This window comes from Pseudorca crassidens, chromosome 2 (genome assembly GCF_039906515.1).
Source record: "Pseudorca crassidens isolate mPseCra1 chromosome 2, mPseCra1.hap1, whole genome shotgun sequence".
NCBI classification, from domain to species: domain Eukaryota; kingdom Metazoa; phylum Chordata; class Mammalia; order Artiodactyla; family Delphinidae; genus Pseudorca; species Pseudorca crassidens.
In genome coordinates, this window is record NC_090297.1 from 112,786,256 (window position 1) to 112,793,914 (window position 7,659).

The 7,659-nt window shown below is 52.0% G+C and overlaps 1 long non-coding RNA gene across 1 annotated transcript; it reads left to right on the plus strand.

Moving 5' to 3' along the window:
* Nucleotides 1-383: 383 nt before the first annotated feature.
* Nucleotides 384-3,747, plus strand: LOC137219504 (uncharacterized). Its single transcript, XR_010941152.1, has 2 exons — nucleotides 384-2,026; nucleotides 3,430-3,747. It is a non-coding gene; the product is annotated as an uncharacterized lncRNA (long non-coding RNA).
* Nucleotides 3,748-7,659: the final 3,912 nt, after the last annotated feature.

Genomic DNA, 7,659 nt, shown 5'->3' on the forward strand with positions numbered 1-7,659 from the left:
ACACTCTGTACCTTACGTGAGCTTAGGTTAAATTCTTCCTGAAATTTAACCCTCAACCTCCCTACTGCTGGAGCCCTCTCATTCAGACTCCCCAAAGTGGACAAACCCAGTTTCCTGGAGACGGAATGGCAACTGCCCTCAGCCTTTTCCTCTCCCTGAGACTCAACAGCTGCCTGCGAACAACTCCCCCAAATTAAAAATTCTAGAGTCTTTGCTATATAACCGTGCAGACAGGATCCCCTCCTAACCCTCCCGAAGGGGGTCAGCACAGCCACCGCACTCACCGCCTGGGAGCTGTCCGTGGTGCTGGATACGGCTCTGGTGCCCTTGTGGAGGAAAGAGGGCGGGAGGGTGGTGGAGATCCCACCCACCCACCCCAGACGAGAAGCTAAAGGGAAGAGAAGAAGCAGAAACATTTGGAAACAGCAAGGAAAGGGGCAGATGTATTTCTGAAGACAGTTTCTCCTCCCTGAAGATCTCCAAATAGCCAATACTACTTTGGGGGAGGAAGACATCAAGAGTCAATGAAACTCTGAAACTCACACTCCTTCATCCCTAATGATTTAAGTGTCCCGGATTAGATCGGTCCTCATCTGGATCCTACTTGGAAATCCACATGGAGATGGAGTCATAGTTTCTGCCCTTGGGGTAGAGCTCAGGCTGAAGTAGTGGACAGGTTACAGACTTCGAAATTCCATCCTAAATTCTAAGACTCCTACGAGGAATCTAGTAATAAAGATGAGGAAGATACACAATCTGCCTGATAGTATTATGGCTCTTAGGAGCTTGTGTGTGGGGGTAATAGAAAGGTAGGGAAAGTAGGAAAGGGTGTGTGTGTGCCTGCTTGCATGGGCACAGGTGTGTGTGTGTGTGTGTGTTTGCGTGTTTCCCAGGCAGAGAGATGAGCCTATATCAGTGGTTCTTAACCTTAAATGCACATTTAGAAACACCAACGGGCCTTTTAAATGATACTGATGCCTAGGCCTCATTCTCAGGCACTCTGGGATACACTGGACCCAAATATCGGTATTTTTTAAAAAAGTTTCCTAGGTGATTTTAGTGCATAACCAAGTTGAGAATCCCTGGTCTGGAAGAAAGCAAATAAGAAAAATTTCAGGGGTTAAGCCTGAGCAGCTGGAGGAAGGGGCAATGCTAGGCCCCCTGGAGAAGGGAATGAAGGGGGAGGAGAAGGACAAACATATAACCTCCCCTCTCCTAGGAGTCCCCAGTGGCCCCAAGCCTGGCCTGGAGACCGACCCAGGTGTTGGGCCTGTCTCTTCTGTGCTGTGGGAGCTCAAACCATTCCAAGGCAATGAGATGAACTTTCCCCCCTCCCCAGTCCCTTGTGCAGAGACAGGGAATGGGTGCAATGACCCTGAGGGCGTGCTGTTCTCCTTCACCCAGAAGGTCCCCAGGGAGGCAGTTGTGGAAGGTAAACAGCAACAATGGTCTCTTTCAGTGTCCAGATTCCAACCCTTCAGTCCAATTAGCAGACACAGCAAACAGCAATTCAGCTGCCTTCAGCCGCTGTCATAACAAACTCAGAGCAGCCTTAATGGGGGGATTAGGGCAAGAGGAGGGGGGGTGTCATTCTGAGCCCTGGGAGAGCCTGGGTGGCAAGGAAGGGTTCCCCTTTTTCTCTTACCTCTCTCCTATCTAAATATGCCCTGGCCCACACTTACCTTCCACAGCCCTGTTCCTCATTCTCCTCAAAGTTCTGAGAATGTTTCTATGGTTTCGTCTACTCTTTCCCTCCAATGATTTTAAAGCATTAACCTAAACTCATTTAACAGCTAAGGAAGTTGGTACACCCTGCCTCCGAATGAGACAGTGTTCTAACCACTCAAGATCTCTGAGGTCTCAATAGCAAAGGAAGGAAGATGGAAAGGTCAAAGGTCCCCAGAACATCACTGTGGAAAGGAGGTGAAGAAGTAAATATCAGTATTCCAACTCCCAAACCTTGGGAAGTACAGGCCTCAGAAGGACTTCCAGATGTGGAAGAATGCAGAGGGGCCTGTGCTCTCTGGTGAGTTATCACCCTTGGGAATCAAGAGTCAGCAGTTGGGGGACTTCCCTGGTGGCACAGTGGCTAAGGCTCCACACTCCCAATGCAGGGGGCCCGGGTTCGATCCCTGGCCAGGGAACTAGATCCCACATGCATGCCGCCACTAACAGTTCTTATGCCACAACTAAGGAGCCCACATGCAGCAACTAAGACCCGGAACAACCAAATAAATAAATAAATATTTAAAAAAAAAAAAAAAAGAGTCAGTGGTTGGGAAGGTGGGGGGTTGGGAGACAAGAAGACAGAAAACACCTCCTCCCCCTTTTTCTTTTCTGGCTGCACTACGCAGCATGTGGGATCTTAATTCCCAGATCAAGGATTGAATCTGCACCCCCTGCATTGGAAGCACGGAGTCTTAACCACTGGACCGCCAGGGAAGTCCCCGAAAACACCCCTTCTTAAAGTCTTTCAACGATGAAGAAAAGTCTGCATACTGATAGACAGAACTCTCTTTGGTTCGTTAATTATACCCACTACCTAACTGGTCCTTTAATTTAATAAACTCTTTTTAGTAACTCCAGAAGCTTAATAGAATAAATTTGGAATTATCATTTACACAGCCATAGCTCTTTATCTACATAAGTCAGTTTACCAATCTTAAGTACTCTTACCAATACATGGTAAGATCCATTAAGGAGAAAAAAATACAATGGTCATTCTGCCACGTGGACTCCAGCCACTTCCCTTAACGGGCTTCCCGGGGTCTGTTCCTCCTCTCCCCAGGCTTCAGACACTGCTTCCTCAGGTCCCAAGAGTCCCTCCTCAACTCCAAAGCTGAAAAGGAGGAGGAATTTTCTCAAGTTTAAGTGTTTTGAGATCCTCAGTCGAGAATGTGCCAAAAAGCTGTCCTTTGGCACTCTGAGATCAATCACATGCTTTCCAACAGTCATTTCAAACTGTAGCCTTTAGCTACTCTGCAATCTAAGAATTCCTCTTTACCTGTGGGTATCATAACATATAAGATCTTTTATATAGAATTCTTCATTTGCTCCATGTAACAACCCTGAGGATATAAATGCTTACCCCCGCTGTACAAATATCTGATCTGAGGCTGGTTAATAATGGCACCTAAACATAGACCTTGGTTCAGTTACATTTGCTCATTCTCTTTCATTCCCTAGCCTTTCTGATTGTGTTGATTCCTGTTATTGTAAGGACCTTTCAACAAAATCTTTTTTGATGCCCGGATTGGGAAAATTTTGGCCCCGGGTGAGGGTGTGAGTGAAAATGTAAAACTTGAGACAAATATTTAGAAGAAAATTTCCTTTGAACTCCTGGACTCATAATTCAATAGGGGAAGGTATTGGGATAAAGGGATGAGGAGAGAAATAGGTAAAGAACCTAGCTTAAAATTTGTTTTCCAGTAGGAATAGGTGGATGTAGCAAGATCCGAAGAACAGAACTAAAAATTCTTGGACACAGAAACGTGATGATACAAAAGAGAAATGGGTAAGGCCCCTCTGTGCCCCTTTCAACCCAGCCTCCACGCATCCCCATTCCGTCGGTTCTCCTATTGGGTTTAGCTGGAGGAAATGCTATCTGGTATAAAGGCTGGGGGAGGCAGAAGGCAGGACTCAGTGGTGTCACTGTGAGGTCTGCATTTGGTAAAGCCCCCCAGATCCCAGAGTGTCTCTTCCTCTAGTGGCTTTATAGCTATATGTAGCCAGGAATCCCTAATCCCACATCTGAGCTTCCTACCCACCATGGATCACGCACATCCAATCTCATACCAGGTCACACATCACTCAGTTTCTCACCCTCATAAGCAGACATACACGGCCCACAAACACTGTCACCCATCATTCTCCTGACAGCCCTATCCACACACCCACACACCGTATGTACGCATGAGGCAGACAAAAACCCTCACTCCCACATCGCTCCTGCCTTCTATTCCCCCTTTCCATTGAGGTGCTTGTTTTGTAGGATGTAAACCCTCAACCCGCCAGTGCCCTCAGGCCCTCTATTCTCCTTCGGAGATCCTGTGGTCCAACGCATGAATGGGCTACAACAATAATAACATAAAGCCAAATGGTGTGGCTAATAATATAGGTTTGAAGTCTCCTGCGGATGAGCAGATCAGCAGATCTGCTCAGCAGATCCCAAATACACATTTCCAGCTAACTACATGAAAAGTTAAAAAAAAAAGTCAGCCCGTGCTCACAACCAGGCCTTGCATCTCACAGTGGGGTTTCCCTCTCCGCTGATGCACAGATTCCCTCCCTTCTTAGCTCACTCCCATCTCAGTCTACCGACCTCACCCTCTCTAGTCCTTCCCTCAGGCAAGCATGGTAGAGTAGAGAAGTAGAGAAAGTATTGGATTTGAAACCACTGAGTGACATTAGCAACTCCTTTGAATACGTAGCTCCTGTTTGTAAAATGCGGTTAACAGCAGCGACCTCACAGTGTTGGAGGATCAAAGGAAGGCACCTAGGCAGAGTGCTGTCACTGGGAAATACGGTGCGGTGTTAGGGATTAATAGTGCCTGCCCCGAACCCACTCCCTTTCTTCCTAATCCTGTCTCCAGCTGCACACCCCCGCTCCAAAAAACCAGATTTCCAACAGCTGAAAAAAGCAAAAAGGCCGTGAATCTCTCTTTCCTCCAAACCAGGAGAAGACATAGGCACTCTGGACTCTCTGAAGCCCAATTGTTTTAGTTTGAATTCCCAAATATTTCTCCCACGTAATATATAATTGAATCATAATCTTGTAGCTATAAAATCAGCTCCTGGGAGGAAATTTTAAATTTACACAGGCAAAGGGAGTCAGTACGAGGTCATTTGTCCAGTTGTCCTGCCCTGTGTTCTGGAATGCGGGGTGGGGTGGGGTGGGGGGATGGGGGGGAGTTGTCGGGATGGGGAGAAGTAATAAATGCAGAGGGGCCCACTTCTAGTTTTGCCACAGTTACATTTATTCTACCAAGTGACTAGACCATCCTCCACTCAACTGTACCTAAACACCCTTTTGCTTAAAATATTTAGGTCAGGCCAGATAAATGGATTCTTTTAGGAAAGGCCCTGATTAATCTCTCTAATTCTTTGCTTTCTCTGAGCAGCATAAATACCAAGCGACAAATTCCTTTGTGTTGGAGCTCCTTGAGGCCATTTGCTCTTGGAGATGATTTCCAAGACAGTGAGGATGGAGTGGGGAGGTAGGGTGTCCTGAAAGACCCCAACTCAACCCCTTTAGTCAGTGAAGACAAAGCTGGCATGAGAAGCTTTTCAAGACATCAGATTCGGGTCCTGAGTAGGAAGGAGGAAAGAATATGAAAACAAGGAGGCCGAGAAATACTCTGCACTCTGTCGCCCCGGACCCAGGCTGGGCAAAGAGGTTCCCCAGCCACCCTGTCCTCTTTTTGAGCGACCCCGCCCCCACCCCCCGTACTTCCAGTCTACCTCCACTTATCTCCACCTTGCCATTCTCGGCTCCCGATCTAGCTGGATAGACTTACGTGGCTTCAGGGAGCCCATCAAAGCAAAGGCTAGCCTTCTCAGGTGACCTCCCCCAAACTCTCCCGCCCCAGCAATAGCTGTGAATAGCCTGCGGGAAGCTGTTCACCAGCGCCCACGGGAGAGGCCCGGCCCAGGAACCCCCGGCACCGTCCGGAATAACCCTGCAACAAGATTGCAACAGATCTCTCCCTTGGAGCAGCTTCCCCGGCAGTGACCCAATCCGCAGACTGCCAGAAAAGGCCCCATCCCGAGAAGTAACCACAACGCCCTTTCTTGCTACCCTCCACCCCCCGACTCGGCGGGGGAAGGTACTGCCTTGAGCCTGGCTATGGGGCCGCGACTCCTACCTGCGCGGACCGAAGTTGGAGGGTGGAAAGTCGCCCCGACTGTTGCGGTCTTGAGGCCCGAGGGCCGCCGGGTCCTCTTCTCGCCTACCATGGCCCGTGGGTCCTCGCAGCTCTAGCCCCTCGCTTAGGCCTCCCCCGCCCGCCCGTGCCGCCAGCTTTCCCGGGGCCCCTCCGCGCAGTGTATGGGGTTATTTTTACTTTCGGTTATCTAGCTTTATGAAGACTCCACACCACTCATACAGCTAGATAACCAAAGATAACAACCAACCCCGCCTCCTGGCTGCCGTCGCCGCCTCTTCCACGCAGCCTCTCGGCTGCCGCTGCGGACGCCTGTATCGCCGAAGCATCCTGGTCGCCCGCCGATGGGGGTTGGGGAAAGGGTACACTGGTAGAGGTGGGGGACGGGGAGAGAAACAGAGTCCAGGACGGAAAAAGACTCAGAGACACAGGGACACAGACATGACAGAGACCGAAAAAGGCGTGGAAAAAGACGCGACGGCCGACGGTGTCGAAGTCCGGGAATCGCCCCCGGATCCCCAAAGCTTGCGACGCCTCGTTTCCCGCTCCCCATTCGAGCCAGAAGCGAGAGAGTTCCGCTGGTCCCTGGGAGGAGGGACTCTCGGGCTTTTCGTGCCACACGGGAAGACTGCAGGGACCGAGACAGAGGCCTCCCAAACCTCACGGGGTCTACATTGCCCTCCTTTGGGAGATCCAGGCGCATCCGATAGACCGAACCTTAGCTTCCAGCGGAGCCCAGGCCTCCGTGTGGGGTCGTAGGGGGAAGGCGCGGAGCCGGCCCCACCACAGCTTCCACCTCGCGAGGGCGGTGGAAGCGAAGCGGAGCTCATGCAGGGGAAAGGGCTGGATCCAAGCCTCCGACTAAAAGGGGGAGCGGGTAGCGAAATCCTGGGGGTAAAACCCCGGAGGTGTCCCAGAAGGAAACAGGGAAATCCTAGCAACCCAAAGGGGGTGGGAGGAGGCGACCCAGGGACTACCAAGCGAGTCTCTCTAGGAGAGAAGGAAAAGGCAGAGACACACCCAAGAAGGGATCCGAGAGAGCACCCAGGAGATGGGGAAGAGGGAAGAAAGCGGAGGGCGGGCCGGGAAGGTGAGCCGAGTCCCGGGCCCCGCAGGACCCCCCAGAGAAATGGCTTTGTACAAAGAGGTCCAGAATCACCCAGGGCTGTGAAAATGGCCGGGGGTCCGAAGCGAGAGGCGCCCTAGGGGTTGGTGGGAGTTCCGATCAGGAACGGGAATCGTCTAGGAGGTCCCGGGAGCCCTGAGGAGGGTGTGGGGCTCGGCCAGCCCCCCTAGTGGTGGAGGCGCCGGCACGCAGGATTCCGAGGCTCTAGCCCACCTCGTGTCCCGAGCCAGCCAGGCCACTTACATCGAGCCTAGTGTGCCCATCCGTGCTCTCCCGCGCGGTCCTCCCTGCAGATTCCCGCCCACGGAATGCCATTGCCCTGGGTCCGAGATGCCAGGGCTCAGCGGGCGCCGGGGTGGAGGCGCCCGCCGGGATCTCAGCCTCCGCCGAGCCAAGGCGAGCAGGGCAGAGCGGGCCTCACCTCCCTAGCTCCTTCCGTAGCTTCTGCCGCTGCTCTGACCCGGGCGCGCTCCGGCTCCGGACTTTTCATTCATCCTTTCACGCTCCCTCCCCAGGCGAGCCTGTGATTGGCTCCCCCGAGCCTGACGTCACCACCTCGTTCCCCCGCCGGCTCCGCCCCTCCCCCTTCCCAGGTTGAGCCGGAGTGCGCAACTGGGGCGCCCTCCCCCCGGGAGAATGGTGAGTGGGGGA